Source organism: Cricetulus griseus, chromosome 3, assembly GCF_003668045.3.
Source record: "Cricetulus griseus strain 17A/GY chromosome 3, alternate assembly CriGri-PICRH-1.0, whole genome shotgun sequence".
Classification (NCBI taxonomy): Eukaryota; Metazoa; Chordata; class Mammalia; order Rodentia; family Cricetidae; genus Cricetulus; species Cricetulus griseus.
This window is the reverse complement of record NC_048596.1, coordinates 94,935,670-94,956,293: the sequence shown is the minus strand read 5'-3', so window position 1 is coordinate 94,956,293 and position 20,624 is coordinate 94,935,670. Positions and strand designations below refer to the sequence as shown.

The window sequence follows — 20,624 nt, the reverse complement described above, 5'->3', positions numbered from 1 at the left end:
TGGGAGATCTTTCCATTTTCTGGTATCTTCTTTAATTTCTTTCTTTAAAGTCTCAAAGTTCTTATTATACAGGTCTTTCACTTTTTTGGTTAGTGTTACCCCAAGATACTTTATGTTGCTTGTGGATATTGTGAAAGGTGATGTTGCCCTGATTTCTTTCTCATTGGATTTATCATCTATATATAGTAGGGCTACTGATTTTTTTGAGTTAATTTTGTATCCTGCTACCTTGCTGAAGGTGTTTATCAAGGTTTACGTAGGAGTTCCCTGGTAGAGCTTTTCGGGTCAGTAATGTAGACTATCATGTCGTCTGCAAATAGTGAAAGTTTGCCTTCATCCTTTCCAATTTGATACCCTTTAATTCCCTTTTCTTGTCTTATTGCTATAGCCAGAACTTCAAGTACAATATTGAAGAGGTATGGAGAGAGTGGACAGCCTTGTCTTTTTCCTGATTTTAGAGGAAACTCTTTGAGTTTCTCTCCATTTAGTTTGATGTTGGCTATTGGTTTGGTGTATATTGCATTTATCATGTTTAGATATGTTCCTGTTATTCCTGTTCTCTCCAAGATCTTTATCATGAAGGGATGTTGGATTTTGTCAAAGGCTTTTTCAGCATCTAGTGAGATGATCATGTGGTTTTTCTTTTTCAGTTTGTTTATATGGTGGATTACATTGATGGTTTTTCATCTGTTGAACCATCCTTACATCCCTGGGATGAAGCCTACTTGATCGTGGTGGATGATTTTTCTGATATGTTCTTGGATTCAATTTGCCAATATTTTTTTGAGTATTTTAGCATCGATGATATTTTAGCATCGATGACAGCATGAGGGATATCGGTCTGTAGTTCTCTTTCTTAGTCTTATCTTTGTGTGGCTTGGGTATCAAAGAGATTGTAGCCTCATAGAAAGCATTTGGCAATATCCCATCTGCTTCTATTGTGCGGAACAGTTTGAGGAGTACTGGTATCAGCTCTTGTTTGAATTTCTGGTAGAATTCTGCAGTGAAGCCATCTGGCCTTGGGCTTTTTTTGGTTGGGAGGCTTTTGATGACTGCTTCTATTTCATTAGGGGTTATGGGTCGATTTAAACTGTTTATCTGAACTTGGTTTAATTTTGGTAAGTGATATTTATCCAGAAAACTGTCCATTTCCATTAGATTATCGAATTTTGTGGAGTACAGGTTTTCAAAGCATGACCTGAAGGTTCTCTGGATTTCCACAGTGTCCGTTGTTATATCCCCCTTTTCATTTCTGATTTTGTTAATTAGCATGCTCTCTCTCTGCCTTTTGGTTAGTTTGGCTAGAGGTTTGTCTATCTTGTTGATCTTCTCAAAGAACCAACTCTTTGTTTCATTGATTCTTTGTAATGTTTTCCTAGTTTCTACTTAATTGATTTCAGCCCCCGGGTTGATTATTTCCTGGTGTCTACTCCTCCTTGGTGAGTTTGCTTCTTTTATGCTCTAGTGCTTTCAGTTGTTCTGTCAATTCTCTAATGTGACTTTTCTCCAGTTTCTTTATGTGGGCACTTAGTGCTATGAACTTCCCTCTTAGCACTGCTTTCAGAGTGTCCCATAAGTTTGGGTATGTTGTGTCTGCATTCTCATTAGATTCTAGGAAGTCTTTAATTTGTTTTTTTTTATTTCTTCCTCAACCCAGGAAAGGTGCAATTGGGTGTTGTTCATTTTCCAAGATTTTGCAGATTTTCTGCTATTCGTATTGTTGCTGAATTCTAGCTTTAATGCATGGTGATCTGATAAGATACAGAGGGTTATTTCAATTCTTTTGTAACTATGGAGGTTTGCTTTGTTGCCTACTATGTGGTCAGTTTTAGAGAAGGTGCCATGTGGTGCTGAGAGGAAGGTATATTCTTTTGAGTTTGGTTGGAATGCTCTATAGATATCGGTTAACCCTAGTTGGTTCATAACTTCTTTCAGATCCTTTGTTTCTTTGTTAATTTTCTGTCTGGTGGTCCTGTCTAGTGGAATAAGGGGTGTGTTGAAGTCTCCTACTATAAGTGTGTGTGGTTTTATGTGTGGTTTAAGCTTTAGTAATGTTTCTTTCACAAATGTGGGTGCCTTCGTATTTGGGGCATAGATGTTCAGGATTGAGACTTCATCTCTTGATGGACTATTCCTATGATGAGTATGAAATGCCCTTCTTCATCTCTTTTGGTTGATTTTAGTTTAAAGTCCAATTTGTTAGATATTAGGATTGCTACACCAGCTTGTTTCTTGAGCCCATTTGATTGGAAAATGTTTCCCCATCCTTTTACTCTGAGGTATCGCCTGTCTTTGAAGTTGAAGTGTGTTTCTTGTAAACAGCAGAAGGATGGATTCTGTCTTTGTATCCATTCTGTTAGCCTATATCTTTTTATGGGTAAGTTAAGATCATTGACATTTAGGGATATTAATGTCCATTGTTCATTGGTTCTTGTTTGTTTTGGATTTATTGTTGGTGGTGTCATTGTGTGTGGATTTCACCCTCCTGCTTCTTTTTGTGTTTGGTAAAATTAGATTATCTATTGCCTGTGTTTTTGTGAGTGTAGTTATGTTCGTTGGGTTGGAGTTTTCCTTCCAGAACCTTCTGTAGTGCTGGATTTGTGGATATGTATTGTTTAAATCTGTTTTTGTCATGGAATATCTTGTTTTCTCCATCTATAGTGATTGAAAGTTTTGCTGGGTACAGTAGTCTGGGTTGACATCCATGCTCCCTTAATGCTTGTAGGGTATCTAAGACCTTCTGGCTTTCAGAGTTTCCATTGAGAAGTCGGGTGTGGTTCTAATTGGTTTGCCTTTATATGTTACTTGGCCTTTTTCCTTTGCAGCTCTTAATATTTTCTCTTTATTCTGTAGATTTGGAGTTTTAATTATTATGTGTTGGGGGACTACTTCTTTTTGTGGTCCAGTTTGTTTGGTGTCCTGTAAGCTTCTTGTACTTTCATAGGCTTATCCTTCTGTAGGTTGGGGAAGTTTTCTTCTATGATTTTGTTGAATATGTTTTCTGTACTTTTGAGCAGTGTTTCTTCACCTTCTTCTATACCTATTATTCTTAGGTTTGGTCTTTTCATGGTGTCCCATATTTCCAGGATATTTTTTGTTAGGGATTGTTGACTTGAGGTTTTCTTTGGTTGATGAATGTATATCCTCTAGCGAGTCTTCAATAGTTGAGATTCTCTCTTCTGTCTCTTGGATTCTATTAGTTATACTCACGTCTTTAGTTCCTGATCATTTATCCAGTCTTTCCATTTCCAGCATCACCTCATTTTGTGTTTTCTTTATTGTGTCTAATTCAGCTTTCATGCTTTGAACTGTTTCAAGAGCTTCCTTCACTTGTTTGGTTGTTTTATCTTGGGTTTCTTTAGATTCTTTAAGAGATTTGTTTATTTCTTGAATTTTTTGGTTTGTCTTTTCCTCCAATTCGTTTAATTTTTTGCTTGCTTTTTCTTCTATTTCTTTAAGGGATTTTCTTGTTTCCTCTTTGAAGGTCTCTATCATCTTGCTAGATAATTTTTGACGTCCATCTCTTCTTCATGCACTGTGTTGGGCTTTTCAGATCTTGCTGGAGTGGAGTCCCTAGATTCTGGTGGTGTCATATTGGTCTTTCTGTTGTTGAGCGAGTTCTTATTCTGTCTTCTTCCCATATCTTTTTCCAGTGAGTGCAGGTGGGGTCTCTCTATCTCCTCTTGTTACGCAGTAGTGTTTGTTGGTCAGGAATTCAATGTCCGCTGCTCTGGATGGTCTTGCCTCTCCTGGTAGTCTCCTCACTCTGAAGGAGTTAGGCCTGCAAAGGGGTCTGATGTGTGTGGCTGGGACAGAACAGTAAGAGTGGGGTGTTTCCAGGCTCTGGGAGTTCCTCACTGCCTGGGCAGGTCTACCCCAAGCAGGAGAAGGCCTGGGGAGATCGGGGTGGATGGCGCTTTGGAGGGGAATGGGTAAGACCAGTGGATCACTCACCTCGTTTCGGATCGGTCGGAGGAAAGGGAAGGAAGAGTAGCCTGTACCCAGATTCAGGGAGCTCCTCCTTGCCTGTGCGTGTCTACTTCAAGCAGGCACAAGACTGGGGAGATCTGGGTGAATGGTGCTTTGGACAGGAGTTGGGTAAAAGCAGGGGGTCACTCAAATAGTTGCTGATGGGTCGGCCGATATCTGTGATTTTGAGTCCTACCTGTTCTACACAGTGAGTTGCACAACAGCCAAGGCTATGTGGAGAGACTCTGTCTCAGAAAATTATTATGGCATCTACTTATCTCTAATTTTAAATTTTAGCATACTATCATAAGCTTCCATGAAGTTATATGATGTCATAATACTTTTTATCCACATATATTGAAGTAAGTTTCTTATAAGCCATAGTCATATATTCCAAAATTGTTGAGTCCTTCTTACAATGCTTGAGCTATTGTCATCTAAGATTTTCATAGATGCCTATATTAACCACATCCTATACTGAACTCATCCCTTTAATCTGTCCAAACTGGCCTTGATTTCTGAGGCCTGACTTTTGCATTGTGATGTATATCATTTGCTATGCTACCTAAATAAATACCTAAATGATCTTGCCTTACATTCATCAGAGTTATGTCAGTGATTACTTCAACATAGCCAGTGTTCCAGTTCTCATTCATGCCAGCTCACCATGTCTATTTTCTTAATCTAGGCAAAAAGAACAACACTTTTTGAGAAATATATGAGTACGCACTCAAAACATCCTCAGAAAAATATTTATGAAATTCATCTCAAAGATACAATAAATGTCCAAGCTATATTTATTGTTTTCTTCTATTCTTCCCCCAAGTCAACCTTTCTGCTTCCTCATATCCTCCTCAACCCTCCTCTTCTCCCCTTCTCAATCTCCTAGCTCCCTCCCCCTCCTCCCATGCTCCCAATTTGCTCAGGACATCTTATCCCTTTCCCATTCTCCAGTGGACTATGTATATCTCTCTTAGATTCCTCCTTGTTTACTAGCTTCTCTGGCAGTGTGACTGGTATTCCTTTACTCTATGTCTAAAATCCACATATGAGTGAATCCATACCATGTTTGTCTTTTTGTGATTAGGTTACCTCGCTCAGAATGGTTTCTTCCAGTTCCATCTATTTTCCTGCAAATTTCAAGATTCCATTCATTTTTTTCTGCTGAGTAGTATTCCACAGTGTAAATTTACCACATTTTCTCTGTCCATTCTTCAGTTAAGGGGCATCTAGGTTGCTTCCAAGTTCTGGCTATTACAAATAGTGCTGCTATGAACATCGTTGAGCAGATGTCCTTGTTGTATGAATGTGATTCTTTTGACCCCAGAGATTTATAGCTATGTTTGCTACATATGGTTTTAACCTTCTCTCTGAACTTCCAGTCCAATGGAGACAATCCAGTTTACACTTTGGCATACTCTAGATAATGTTCCAATCCCTAAAAAAAATGCACATTCAGCTCTCTGAGAGGCTGTCTCTGAGGCCAGTTCCTTTGGATTATCATACTTTCATGCTCCCCAGTGTCCCCAAGACTGGTAATAACGTTATTATTAATTCTTACTTTCAACTGACGCCTCTTATCATTAATAGAACTTTTCCAAAAATAGGCATTTTGTCTCCTCCAGTCATGTGTGATTCTTAATCACTAGCTAAACTAGTATCTAGAATAGTATCATTTATTACAATAGGCAATGTATTATTTATTCATTCTGTGAGAGATTGTCCTTCTAAGTGACTGGGAATGACTGGACCTTTCTCCATGCTGGCTCCTTTGTGAGATACTTCAAGGAATTTCCTAATTGTATTAGGTTTCCTTGTATGTCTCTGGTCCATCTGCATTCATTGGTCCATTGCCTGCCTTTACCACATCTCCTGCATAATCCAAAAGGCAGAGGCCTTCTAAATATACAATCCTAGACTCCAGCTTTTGGCCTGTGGTGGAAGATTCCTCAACATGGAGTAAACTGCCTGTGCTATGTCTCGAATCCTGTCGTGGTTCTTAGCTATTTTTGCCTTCAAAGCATCAGACATGGAACAAATTTTGGTTTCTATTTGCCATGAGATTTTTTCTACCTGTGTTAGTAATGTACTATGGCCAGACATGGTATTCTCAACTTCTTTACATAAACACTCCATATCTTCCATTTTAGAAATCAAATTTTCCTGACTGGCTTTTTATATCCTGCATCCAATTTGCTATGCTGTGGTTTTCCCTGTGTTTCAATCCTCTGGTTAGAGATATCATGTGGAGTATAAAGCTGACTGCTAAAGTATTATATAGCTACATCATTGGCAAGTCATAAGCCTCCTCTAACACTGAATTTATGTAAGTAGCAAGAATATTCCCAAATTTCTGCATTGTCAGATATTCTGCCATTCTGCAAGTTTACCTGTACTAGTTGCCGTCCAGATGCAGTAACTTTATTTAACCAGCAGGTGGCATCGGTGGCCAGTTTTGATGGCACAGTGTTCAGCTTCAGAGGTGAATTGTCTCAAGACTATCTGAAAAATATCTGAATGCTTTGGGGACTAAATTAGAACGGATGGAAGGGATTGGCTGTTTTTAGCAGAAAAGGCTTCGGAAAACCTGCAGGAGTGTAGCCGGTCGTGGCACTGAGCAATACCAGTTCCAGGTATGGAGCAGTATCCTGTACTATACAGCTGTGCGCTGGGCAATGCCTACTGTGGCTGCAAAAACTAATACATAAGAGCAGGAGCCTCAGGTAGGGAAACCTGAGGAAGGAAAGGGCCAGAAACCTTGCTTGGGCTGGGAGACTGACCTTGGAGTTATGACACCCCCAGGCGTCTTCCTAGCAGAGTGAGTGGATGGTGAGGGGGGTGGAAGGGAAAGGTGAAAGGTTACCCAGACACAGATGCGGCAGTGGAAGAATTCTCGCCAAAGGTCACGACCCACCTGCAGGTTTAGATTCAAAACTCCTAACAAGAGATAATGCCGAACACAATGTGGAATTAGAACTAGGTTGATAACAGATAGTTTATTAAGAAAGTACTCACACAATGGAGCCAGTGACCAGGTTTACACTGGATGTCTGCTTGTCTGCTCAGCCAGGCAGTGGGGCGGGGGAAGAAAAAGAGAGCTAGGTGTATACCTTTCAGATATTTAAACCCTTGCTACATCATTCTGACCACACCAAAGCAGGCGTGGTCAGCGGCACCTGTGCTCAGCACCAAGTGGGCATCGTCATAATTTCCCCCTACAGAAGCACACATGGGCGGCAAAATCCTCCCAGAGAAAAAAAAAATCTACCTGGTATGAAGGATGTACCTAATTTGGCTAGACTTACTTTGAGTTTTTAATTGCTGTGGGTTTTTCTTCCCTTCTACAAGACTTTTGCAATGTTATCCTCTCTTGAGATATTTTAACCATCAGTTGTTCTTATATATGATGTAATTTCTTAATATTTTAAATTGTTGGCTTGATCGTATTCAATACAAATGCATCTACTGTTTAAGGAGTAAAGCATATACTCAGACATTTTCAGACTGAAAAACATTGATCCTGGAAACACACTTCAGAAATGATAGGGTAATAATACTGGAACAACAATGAAGGAGTCAAAATCCTGGATTGGTTGTAATCAATATTCATATTCCATACTCACTAATATTCATATGATGATACCAATCCAAGAATTGTTTATTAGCTTTCAGTTATTACACTGAAATTATCAATAAATTCAGGAAGAGTCCTTGAATCACACCAAACAAAGCCTTTTTAAGATCATAAATTCAATATATGGCCTCCTAACATTTATATCTGGGTAACAGTAATCTACTCACAAATACTGTGTGTATCCCACATATTACAGTAAACAACACATGTGTAACCATATGTAGTAACTGAGTTAAATCCTCATTGTATGCAACATAGGGATCAATGATCTATTTACAGTTCAAACACACCTTGGAGAAGAATCATCAGAAAGAACAGTGCAAGCACATACATGTGAATAAAACAGCTTTAAAAGCACACTGGGTACGAGTTAGATGAAAGAGGGATTTTTTTCACTGTTATCTTGTGCACATTTTTATTTTAATTTGTATAAATATGCAAATATATTTTGCACTAAGTTTAAGATACTTCTTAAAGAAAAGCAAATGCAAACAATACATAAACCATGCATAACTACCCTATGAGGTAAAAAGAAATGTTTTAAAGAACAGACAGTTGGGATATTACTCAATTCATGTTATTAGAAACAAAAATTAGATTGATGTAAAGTATGTATGAAGAAAAAGTTCACAGCATGAATAAAAGATTAATGATTATCCCCTGTCATCCATGTCAATAACCAAAACTAAAGTATCTCAGACATGTCCCCCTTATATGGTGTCTCACTCTCAGAGGCAAAATATGATCCTAATGTCTAACAACATAAAACAGTTTGCTTGTTCCTGACTTTTATACAAATAAAAGCATGTATTTCATGTCGTTCATTCATGATTACATTTGATTAAGCCTAAACTGTATTGTCAGTTAATTTGATATTAATGAATTGATGAATATTGCTATCACACCTGCTTCTAGGCTGTAGAAGTAATCATCACATTCTCTTAAAATTTTTTGTGATCTGTATATGAATTACCAATGAATATATATCTCAGAAATTTGGGATCAGAAAACACATAACATAGCAGAGAAGAATAAACTCCAAGTGATTTTCTAAACACAAAGTTGAGATGAGGAAATAAGCACAAATATTGCTGAAGACAGGCAACATTTTAAAGTAGTAAACTCTAAGTCTAGTGATTCAAAGACTACTGTAATGTTTGTAAGATTGTAACTCAGGAGAGTGATACTTGTCCATGAAGACTGAAAGCAGTGAACTCACAGAGAGCTAATGTGAGGAGAGTTTGGATTCAGAACAGGTTTTCTACTTACATGAACATGATTGCATTTGCTCAAAACAGATAGAAGAATCTGAGTCACATGCATGCACTTATTACAGCCAGACTCAGGCTTTGTTATTGTTTTTTTTTGTTGTTGTTTTTTGGTTTTTTTTTTTTGCTTTTTTTTTGTTCTTTAACCTAAAGCAGGCTAAGGGAACTATGGCTTCTTAGGAGTGTCCATTAAATTTTTTGAGAAGAACTTTCTTTCCTTTTAAACAAGAATCAAATGACAGTCTCTCGTATCTGCTTGGTTTTCACTCCATACACAATAGAGTTCATGGTGGGAGGCATGAGTAGATAGAGATTAGCCATAATAATGTGTATGTGGGGTGGATGGTATGTTGCCCAAAGCGGTGTATAAAGAAGGTGAAGAAGGCTGGGACATAGGTGATGACAATGGCATTGATGTGAGCAGTGCATGTGCTGAAAGCCTTCTGTCGAGCATCTGCTGATGACAGACTCACTACTGCCTGTAAGACAATGGTGTAGGAGACTGTGATGTAAAGGATGTCAAATCCCCCAATGAGGAGGGCCAACATTAACCCATAGATGGAATTGATCTGAACATTGCCACATGATATTTAGGTGTCGGACATGTGGTCACAGTAGGTGTGGGGGATGACATTACCCCTGCAGTATGGCAGGCGCTTGGTGAGGAATGTAAAGGGAATGACAAGAATCATATCCCTTAGAAAAGTGAGCATCCCTGCCTTGGCAATGACCACATTAGTGAGGATAGTGGCATAGCGCAATGGGTAACAGATGGCCATGTATCGGTCTAGGGCCATGAGCATCAGCACTCCGGATTCCATCCCTGTGAAAGTGTGCACAAAGAACATCTGGGCCAGGCAGGCCTTGAAGTCAATCTCCTTGAGATTGAGCCACAATATGCAGAGAGTGTTGGGAAGAGTGCTGGTGCACATGAGCACATCTGTGAAGGAAAGCAGGGCTAGGAAGATGTACATAGGTTTGTGGAAGACTTCTTCAGAGTAGGTAAGATACATGAGTTCAAAATTCTCTGTAAGAGCGATGCTATACATGGCAAAGAGTGGGAAGGAGATCTACAATACACCTCTTCGAAATCAGGGATGCCATTGAGGATAAATGAAGCTGGAGTCAGGCTGCTGCCATTCAGAAGTGACATGAGTGTTGGAAATTCATTGTAGCGGAGTCCATAATTATCTCTGTAACAGAAAAATACCACTAAAGACCACAGACTATGTAATAAATTTTCCTCCCAATGAAGGCTAATTTCTCATTCTTGTGGGGCCATCCCTATCTGACTATATGTGCTTCCCCAACTTTTTTGCATGTGGTATATAGGGTTTGTGTACATGCTTTTAGGGTTATACTTTCTTTCAAACAATAAAGACTGTATAGATGAGTTCTAGGGGCACTTAGGGTTGAGAAATAATTATATCATAACTGTGGAAGAGAAGCAGTTCTCTGAAAAGAAAGACAATATAAAAACTGAAAGTTGTGGGATAAAGTATATCATTCTTTTGCTTTCTGTACTTGTACAAGATGAATATTTTCACACATACCTGCTGTTGTTGGCTCCCGTGTTCTGTTTGACCAAGAGTTCTTCTGTTATAAAACACCCCCTGTTGGAGTTCAGAAGTCCAATGCCAATCGCTTAATTGAAAGTGGAGAGTGAGCAAATAATATGGTGATGTAGCCTTTCAAGATGATTCACTGAGCTTTTTCAAATGTTAAGAGACAAGACTCCTCTCCAGAGCGTTATTCTCTTGTATCTGCTGCCAGAGCCACAGTGGCACACCTGGAGTGACTTCTTGTCACTCAGCATCCACCTCGTGTCTCCCAATTGTGTAGGACTCTGTAATCTTTTGATTCCTTTCCACGAAAATACAAGGAAACATTCACTTTTTAAAATTCAAAACCATTTAAATAATAAGTAGTTGGTTTGCTCAAGACAAAGGTTTTCTTAACTGACACCAGTATCATTGGTTCTGTTCATTCCTTGGGACAGTTCCCTAGGTGGCTTTATAATTCAACAAGTCAAGTCTTAACGAAGTTACTCCCCCAGATTAGTGACAGGCTTTGAGAGCATGTCACACCTGTGGTTTGGCTAATGCACCACCCAGATCTCCAAAAGAGCTCCATTAGATCTTGACATGACTCTAATCTCAAGATTGATTCCTGCTGTTCAATTTCAGAAACCGAAGCTCCCTGAGAGAATAATACATGTCATTTGTTTTAGTATTGCAGTTTTTATTAAAGCAGTATTTAATGCAATTCAGGTTATTTCTTTGAAAGCATTTATGTTAATGTGCATTACCTGGAAATGTGGGGAAGATGTTGTGTGTGTTGCTTGTTCATTACACAAATAAGTAAGCACAATAAGTAGATGCTCAGCCATCAGATATGCCTGTCCCTGCTCTGCCCCAAATGTGTAATAAGCAAGTGTCCTAATAAGCAAGTGACATTTAACTCTAGTTTTGTTACAAATATAACTTAGGAGGAAAAGTTGATAGGAATTATACTCTATATTGCTAATTTGTAACCTACTCATAAACAGATTCATAACCTCCTCATATACAGTATTCAGGACACAGAAATCTTTTGATTGACTCGAGTATGTTCTGGCTTCCATATTAAACTTGCAAGTTTTTTCCAGCTCTTTTTCTCTATACTCTTAGTATTGGAATTTCTTATGTCCTTTCTTTTAGCAGTTTGAAAGCACTGTATTTGGGAGAAAGATAAGAAATCTAAGAAATGAACGAAGCAGTTAAAAGTTTAACTTTTAGAGATATTGTAGGTGCTAAATACTGGATTTAATCATTCATATTTAATTTGTTTTCTGGGCCTTGTAGTTATTCAGTAAACCCCTATAGATCTGTGTAATAATTTAATTGTATAAACCTCATTTGTTCCTTTAAAGCCTATACTAGTCTGTCTGCCTTTTAAACTTGTTGCAATAACTTTGCTGAAATATTACTACATTAGTAAAACTTTTCTATTTTTTTTTTTTTTTTTTGCTGCAAACTGCATGAGGCTTTATTGTTGTTTAAGGAGCTAACCCCAAGTTAGCTCGGGTCTTTCACCCACTTGCCATGGCAGATGGCTAGCAAAGACAGCTTGAACCAGCTGCATAGAGATCTTGTAGGGCAGCGTAAGGGGAGTGTCTAGGGTTACACACAGGATCAGGTTGGTGTGCCTCCAGGCTTGGAGGGCTTGCCCTGTTTTGATTGGCCAACTGGTTGTTATGGCCCATAGGCCCTCCCAGTGTGGTTGCTATGCTCTACACATCATTGCTGTGCACTTGACCGTAAAGCACACCCAGAGCCGTAAAGCATTGTACCACCAGCTAATTTCTGATTTGTTCTTTGCCATGAGGCAGGCATCTGACTTCTAGTGACTAGGACAAGGTCATGGCAAGCACGTGTTACTGCCATGGCTGCCAAAAGGAGCAGCTGGTCCCTTCATTCCCCCACTTTCTAGTTTGGAAATTCCAATCAGGGAATTATTGTCTCTTAGCGCCCCCATCAGGGAGTGAGAGATATTGACATCCCCATACATGGGAGTTCCTTTTGACTTAGCATTTCAGGGAAAATGGACATTGTATTCTTTCCCATGCTATTTCCTGCTGACTTTGGGACAAAGTTAGGGACCCCAGAAGGTTGAAATGCTAGTCAAAAGCAAAAAAGAAATTTAGGCAATGGGGAATCCATCAGGGGCTGTTGGCAGACTCTGTTGCAGAGACAGGTGGTGTCCACATCAGCTGGACTGGTTCACATCCACAGTAAGTCCAGGGCTCGAAGTCTACTTAGAACAGCCTGTAGTCAGCAACTGACACTTAGATGTCGGCCAGAAGCAGAAACTTGTTTAAGACATGTTTAAACTAGGAACAGACGTTAAAACTTATTTACTGAAGCCCGCAGTGCAGAAAAAGCAGATATCTGCACATCTGTTCAAACAGCAGGAACATATTTATAATTTTGAGTCCTAGCAAAATACAGATTTGGGCTAGAAGCATGTACGTTTTTCTTCTGTCCAAAGAGCCAAGTATGGATTGGACAGAAGTGCCTTTGGCTTGATGAAAAGCCCTTTAAGTTTATACCTAGATGACATCCAAAATAAACTTAAAAACCTTGAACTTGTGACTGAAAAGTAGGTAGTCATTACTTTATCAGGTAACATGCTGACTATAGCCTATAGTAGATCTGACTGTCTGATGCTGTCAAGCTGACAACCATTAATATTTTAGAGATCTGAGAAGGGTATATTTTATCCAAATCTACTAAAAAGTGACAGAAGCCAGTCCATATACAGTTAGCCATACCCATGTTTCTCCATTACCACTGGAGGCAGATGTCTCAAAGAACAGCAATTTTCACCAGGCCTATAAGCTGAGAATTTTTTTTTCTCTCTGTGGAAGAGGGACATGGAAAAGACTGACCTTGTTTTGACTAGGCAAAGGGGGTTCAATCAATTTTCCAGTGTCCAGCAACTTTGTACACAGTTCCTGGCAGATGGCAGGTATCACATCTCAGCATCTTGCTCACTGGTCCAGGTGCAGGAATTGGGGTGCCTCATAATCTTCTTTTGAGACTTTGGGTCACTGTCAGGATCTGGCAGTCTGTCTGATATTATAAACTTTAAAGATAACAATTTAAATGCCATATTCTGCAAGTCTCTGAAACATTAGAGGTCTGTCTGTCTGTTATAGTTACTTTCCTTAAGTACACAGGTGGCTAGGTAAGGTCTTATATCTGTAATTAACTTTCAGTCTGACTGTAACTGGTTTTAACTTATTAAAATATTTGAAACTTAGCACAGCTGAATTTAAAACTGCATAGAGTTTCCTTATATTCCTTAAACAGTCACTACATGTACACATTTTAGCTGCTTTGCTTAAACTTAACTTCTTTCTGAGACAATGTTTTTCTGTGGCTTTGGAGTCTGTCCTGGAATTTGCTCTGCAGACCAGGCTGGCCTTGAACTCACAAAGATCCACCCACCTCTGCCTCCCAGTGGTGAGATTAAAGGCGTGTGCCACCAACGCCCTAAACTTAAAGGTGTGTATCACCAACGCCCTAAACTTAACTTCTGAAAACATAAACTGTAACATCTTAAAATAGATTAGCATCTTTTATTAAATAAGAACTTTACATTGTCAGGCTTTGCTTAAAAATGATTCTAAATTGAAGCACTTTAAGTACAAACATTAATAAAAAGACATTTTAAAAAACATAAACATATAAAAAACTGGTTTTAAAAGAAATTTAAATTCCCTTAATATCTTCTGTAATTTTTGGAAGTATTAACATTTTAAATCTTAACTGAAAAACTTGTTTATAAAATGGTACCTCTAATTTCCTTGCAGTCACCCTTAGTCAAGATGGTGGTTTAAGTATCTTTTTTTAACTTCAGCAAAATGGCTACCAGCCATTTTGTGCCACATGGCTGACTACAAAATGGCGGTGACCCTCACCATTTGTTTCAGCTACATGCTTGTAACGGAACTTAGGTTATGCCAGGAAACAGATAGAACATTTTGAATCAAGTATGCATAATTTACTTGAGAAATAAACAGGACTTTTTAAACAGAATTAACTTAATATGGTTAAAATTTTACTATTTGTAGACATGAGAAACCATAGCAAACAGCTTACATTTTTTCTTTTAACAACCTTTTCTCTGGCCTTCTACGACTTGCTTTAACCCTCACTCAATAACTTTCTATATACCTTTGGTTTAGTCCTCTGATTTTCTTAGACATTCTTAGACAAATTTCTCTTTCCCTTTCTCTCTTTGTTACTTTAGTACATTCTCTCTCATTTATCAGTCAACATAAAAATTCTTATCAAAGTCCCTTTAATAGTTTTTAATAACTTTAAGGCCAATTTTTAGAAGTCCAGATAAGGTAGGTAAGTTCCTAGGCCCCAGATCCATGTGCTCAAGGCAGAGACCTGGGGGTGGGTGGGTGTGCTGCTGGTAATCCCAGACCCTCAGCCAATGCAGGGGTGGGAAAAAGAACCCGGAGGCCCCACTGCATACCATGTGTGTGGAACACAGAGAAGGCCGGGTAGCCAGGCAGTGGCGGCCTTGCAGCCATGTTCCCTCAGAGCAGGGAAACTCCTGCAGCAAGCCAGGACCCATGGCAGGATGGCAGTTGGGGCAGAGACAGCCCCACTTTGCATGCCTCATAGACCGGAAGGTGAAGATAGAAAAACAGACTCACATCGGCCAGACTCAGCTGTGAGGGCTGCAGCAGTGGTTGGAGTTCGGAGTAGCAGCCTCAGCGGACTGGGCTGCAACACGTCAGATAACACAGATAACAAACCTGCTGAGCCAACCAGCCCATTCCAACTCTCCAAGCCTTACAGAAACGGTACAGCAACAAAGACTGGAAAAGAAATTTACCTAGTGTGGCGCCACATGACTCAACGAAAGAGGGTGTCGTGGTGGATCCTGAATTGAAAAACAATGATGAAAGCACAGAGAGAGAGGGTAGACAGAATAGACAGAAAACAACAGATGCCAACCCAATCTGCCCATGCCACTTATAAGGCAATGGAGCCGGGAAGATGGGTGGTAGAACCAGGCGGCTACAATCACAGCTAACTGAGGAGGATCCAAGTGTTCTTGACCTCCATTCGTACCTCCTCAGGACAGCAGTCTGTGATACTCCAGGCACATCTGCCGATCACAGTTGAGGTGGAATCCAGGGGGTGGTTAGTATGGAGACAGATACAAACAGCAAAAACAGGACAGACATCAGACAGGACAAACCATGAGGCAGACCAAATTACAGACACAGACATGGCACCAAACCAAAATTACAAAAAACCCTTGGACTTTAGTCCAGGGTGGAACCAAGGGTTCCAGAAACATGTCTGTTTCTGGGCACAGCTGCTTTCCCTATGGTCCAAATCAAATGACCCTCGGACTTTCGTCCAGGGTGGGACTTCAGAGTCTCTGAACACATCTGTTTTCCCCTGAGGTCCAAATTACAAATCCAAATAAAAAGTACAAGTCCTCCACCAGCACAGATCAAATTCAAGTAGTGGCACCAAACCAACAAAACAGCAAGAGACATACATAACACTGAACATATAAGTTGAGAGCTCATATCATCTTACCTCCAAGATTGAATCCACACAGGTAGGGGTGGTTGCAAATCCAGGATGAGCCCCCAAATGTTAGACCCCAGGAAAACTCAGGGCTCCGGGGTCCCAGCCCAGGACCTTGGTCACCCCCATCACCAGGCAGATTCGAAAACTTGATGCAAACTGCATGAGGCTTTATTGTTGTTTAATGAGCTAACCCCATGTTAGCTCGGGTCTTTCACCCACTCACCATGGTGGATGGCTAGCAAAGACCAAAACTTTTCTTAAATGAAAAAAAAAAATAAGAGGCAAGACTATCTTAACCTTACCATCCTTTCTACCCTATACTCATTTCTTTCAGAATAAGAATACAACCCCAATGTAGAAATCTGATGCTTAACCTAAATATTAGTGATATTTCTCAAGAAACTAATTATCCATGGATGAAGTCTTATTCACATCTTTAGCATTCAGGAAAATAAAACCTCTATTGAGACCTTGAGAGGCAAGCCACAGAAGGAACATGTTATTCTGTAATTCTTTCTCCCCTTTCTTCCCTTTTTCCCTCTCTATGCATGTGAATTTGTATATGTGTGCATAAGTAAACCTCCAGGGAATAGAAATCTCCCACATATATGGGTGTGAATGGTCTAATCATAGCTATATCTGGATGCAAAGGACACTAACTGAGCCACTGTCAATTATCTGCTGAAGTATTTTTATCTTCCATTATAGTCTGAAATTCCTGAGGTTGTCATCTTTCCTAAGTACAGCAGGGACTAGACCTTTATATGGTCTTTCTAAATTTTAATGTATCAAAAACAAAATTGATATTACACACACAGACACAGACACAGACACACCCCGCAATTTTGGATTTTTTTGTTGTTTTCTTTTCTTTTTTGAGACACAGTTTCTCTGTGTAACCCATGCAATCCTGGATTTTGGTTTATAGACCAGGCTGGCCTCAAACTCAGAGATCCATCTGCCTCTGCCTCTCAAGCACTGAGAGTAATGGTGTACACAACCAGAGCCTGCCTTAATATTAATGTATTTTTAAAGTCAAACAACTGAGTGGTATATATGATGTATTTAGTGTCCTTGATAAATTTCATTATTATCATCATAAATTTCCTTGGATTATTTGGGATTATCTGGATGTATATCATCATGGTGTCTTTGAAAAAGTGATTTTTTCCTGTTTTATGCCTTTTTCTTATCTTTGTGTAATGCTAGCATCTCTCTGCTATAGGGTATTTACCAGAGGTAGTTTTAGCAGTTATCCCTTTTTTAAATAGATGACTGGGTATGATGGTTTAAATGAGAAATCACCCCTAGTCTTAGTTCTTTAAACACATTGTTCCCAACTGGTAGCACTTCTTATGGAGGTTTAGGTGGTAGACAGCCATGCTGAATGAAGTATGCAATGGGGGTGGGAGGCTTGAGTTTGAGATTAAAGGTTTTGGCCACTTCTAATCTGCTTTCTCTGCTTTGTGCTTCTGAATAAGGATGTGAGCTCTCAGTTTCCCATTCTTGCATTCAAACCTGCTGCTTGCTTCTATGCTTTCTTACTATCCCTCTGGAACCATAAGCCCAAATAAACTCTTTCTATAAATTGTTCCAGCAATAGCATTTTAACACAGGAATAGAAAATAAATAATACATTTAAGTATAATGAATCCTCCTAGAGTTACAGAAAACTGGTTCCAACAGTCATATGAAGAGTTGGAATTATAATGTGGAATTATAGCCAGGTAACATTGGTACAACCATTTAAAATATATCCTTGGCTAAATGCAGGCAGGAACTCATACCAGTTTGCAATGTGTTTATATGATTATAATACTCACATATTTCTAAGTATACCCTTGTATATACACCAAATTCCTTTTATTGGTGTCCCGTTTATAAATAACTTTAGCAAGAATATAAAAGACTTTTGTTTATCTTTCTGTCTCTCTCCCTATGTCTGCTCCCTGTTTGTCTGTCTCTCTGTTTGTCTCTGTGTGTGTATGTGTGCTGCATTCCTGTGATAAGAGGGCACTTGGAGTTTTACAGTACCATGTGGAAGTCCTTGGAAGATGTTGGTTTGATTCTTCCTGAAATTTTCTGTGACTTAGTGTTTGAGACTGTGTCTCACACTGGACTGGAAGCTCAACAGTATGGTTACCCTGACTGCCTACCACACTCCAATGACCTCCTTAACTCCACATTACTACCCTGAGTGATGTCTCCTAGAGTGATGTTGTCTTAGTTAGGTTTCTATTGCTGTGAAGAGACACAATGTCATGACAACTCTTAAAAGGAAACTATTTATTTGGGGTGGCTTGTTTGTAGTTTCCGAGGATCAGTTCATTATCATCCTAGTGGGGAGCATTGAAGTGTGCAGGCAGACACAGTCCTGGCAAGGTAGCTGAGAGTCCCACTTCTTATGAGCAACAGGAAGTTGACTGACACACTCAGGGGTTTCCTGAGCATAGGAAACTTCAAAGCCTGTCACACAGTGACACACTTTCTCGACAGGCCATACACACTCCAACAAAGTCACATCTCCTAATAGTGCTACTCCCTATGGAGATTATGGGGGCCAATAACATTTAATCTATCACAGATGTCTACATCTTCATGTGTGTGGTGGGTCTAAAAAATACAACGACCCACATCTCTGTGCTTAGGCATTTCCAGTAACCTCACTTTGTTCTTGCTTGCCATGTGTTATGTACTTCTCCTGAGATCACACCCAGAGTTCATTTCCTCTTCCAGGTTGGCAGATCTTTTGTGCCCACCACCTCTCTTCTACTTCATGCTCCATTCTCCTCTTCACTTGTGTATAAAATAGTCTTCTGAGCTTACTTGTTATGGTTTCTGTTTCCCTGTCCCCATGGTTGGGCCTGCATATCTGTTATTTCCAGTCAGAGGAATCCCAATGTTGCACTGGCTAGATAGCTGGAGGGGACCCTTATAGACACCCTAAGCATGCTTCTAAATCTCCTAAAGGAAGTCTTAAAAATACCCGGAGTTGAGGCCAGGCTGTAGGTTCAGGCCACCATTATCAGCTCTGTAGTGGCAAAGGTATTATGTCAGGAGTTCAAAAAAAGCATTCAGAAGAAGTTCAAGGTCAATATGGACCACCTGACATTTTGAGTCAGAAAACAAAAACAAAAACACAAAGTACAATTTTCTTGGTGTGGTGTACTTGAACCTTAATCTTATTCCTTTTGAGCCAAAGCGTGGATTGTTGAAGGGATCATCCCAGTCTGCACTAAATGTAAATTCAGGCAACTCCATCCTAGGAATTAAGACCCCATTTTATGATAAACACAAATCACCTCAGTATTGGTTGTTTTTTGATAATTTTAAACACAAGTAGTGAACTTGCACCATTTCCCAACTTTCTTCAAGCTTCTTACTCCTATGTTGCTCCCTTCATGTTTGTGGGGGACCGAATATCCCTGTTATGGAATATTCTGGGTTCAGGCCCTGGCTGTCATAAACAGTGATGGGCCAGGTCACCATTGTATTGTTAATTAACACCAGGCTGTAACTTTACCTGGCCTGAGGGTAATATGCCTCTTTTTTTTACATCTGTATGGGCCTAAGCATCTGGATAGGCCCTCACCTGGGCGGAGGGCTAGAGATATGTGAGTAATGGATGAGGACAGAAGGAGAGGAACAAAGTGGGCGAGGGCCAGAGGGAGAGAGGAGAACAAAGGGAGAAATGGTTGCCTCATAGTGTTAGCATGGTGGTTAAGGAACACCAGAAAAGATGATTAAAAAGGAATTGTTCTAGTTCCACAACATGGAACTGAGAGCTCTCTGAAGATGACAAGATGCCTGTGTTTGGTCTTTATCGTCGTTACGTTCCTGGAAGCTTCCAAGTTCACATACCCCCCCTCAGGTAGAACTTCATGGCTGTCATGGGTTAAAGCCGAGGCAAGCCAGGCCACGACACATCTTGTATAATTCAAGAACTTATCATTTTTCTACAAGTTGCTTTCTTTTCTGAAACCATGGTTTCGATACTCTGATGGCTATTCTAGGTTGTCAACTTGATTCTATCTGGAATGAAGAAAAAGTGAGTGCAAACCTGTGAGGGAATTTTGGTTTAAGTAGGATATTCACTTCTAATGTGGATATCTGTAGTAGGAAGGCAAAGTTCCAATCCACATAATTTGTACTGGGAAAATCACCCTGAGCCATGCCTTTTGCTGGAAACCTGTATAAGGACTTTGGAGAAAGTTTTTGATTTTTGCCTCATTAGCAAGTCAATTTTGTCACTGGCATTAGAAACTGATTTTTCGGATTCTGCTGTCTACTGAACACCTGTTGGGACATCCAGCTTTGGGGACTGACAGCTGCTGGATTCTTGAATTTTCTATTCATAGCCAGTCATTGTAGGATTACATAGAACATGGTATGTAAGTCATTATAATAAAATTCTAATAAATTAAACCCACCTCCCTCTCTGTCTCATTTCAGTGTGTAAAATCTGTTACTACAGAGAATCCTAACACCTCACTCTCTTTATGGAACACATGAAAATTTTCAGTTGCAAACCCACTGTGTGGCATTTCTCATATTTACCCATGGTACCAACCACCATTTACAAAGCAACAGAATCTCTCTCTCCTCCCTTCATCCCGTCATGTGTCCCACTCTGTCTAGCTTCAG

At 39.7% G+C, this 20,624-nt stretch overlaps 1 pseudogene; it reads right to left on the bottom strand.

Moving 5' to 3' along the window:
* Positions 1–9,102: 9,102 nt before the first annotated feature.
* LOC113834890 lies at positions 9,103–10,024 on the bottom strand (annotated as a pseudogene).
* Positions 10,025–20,624: the final 10,600 nt, after the last annotated feature.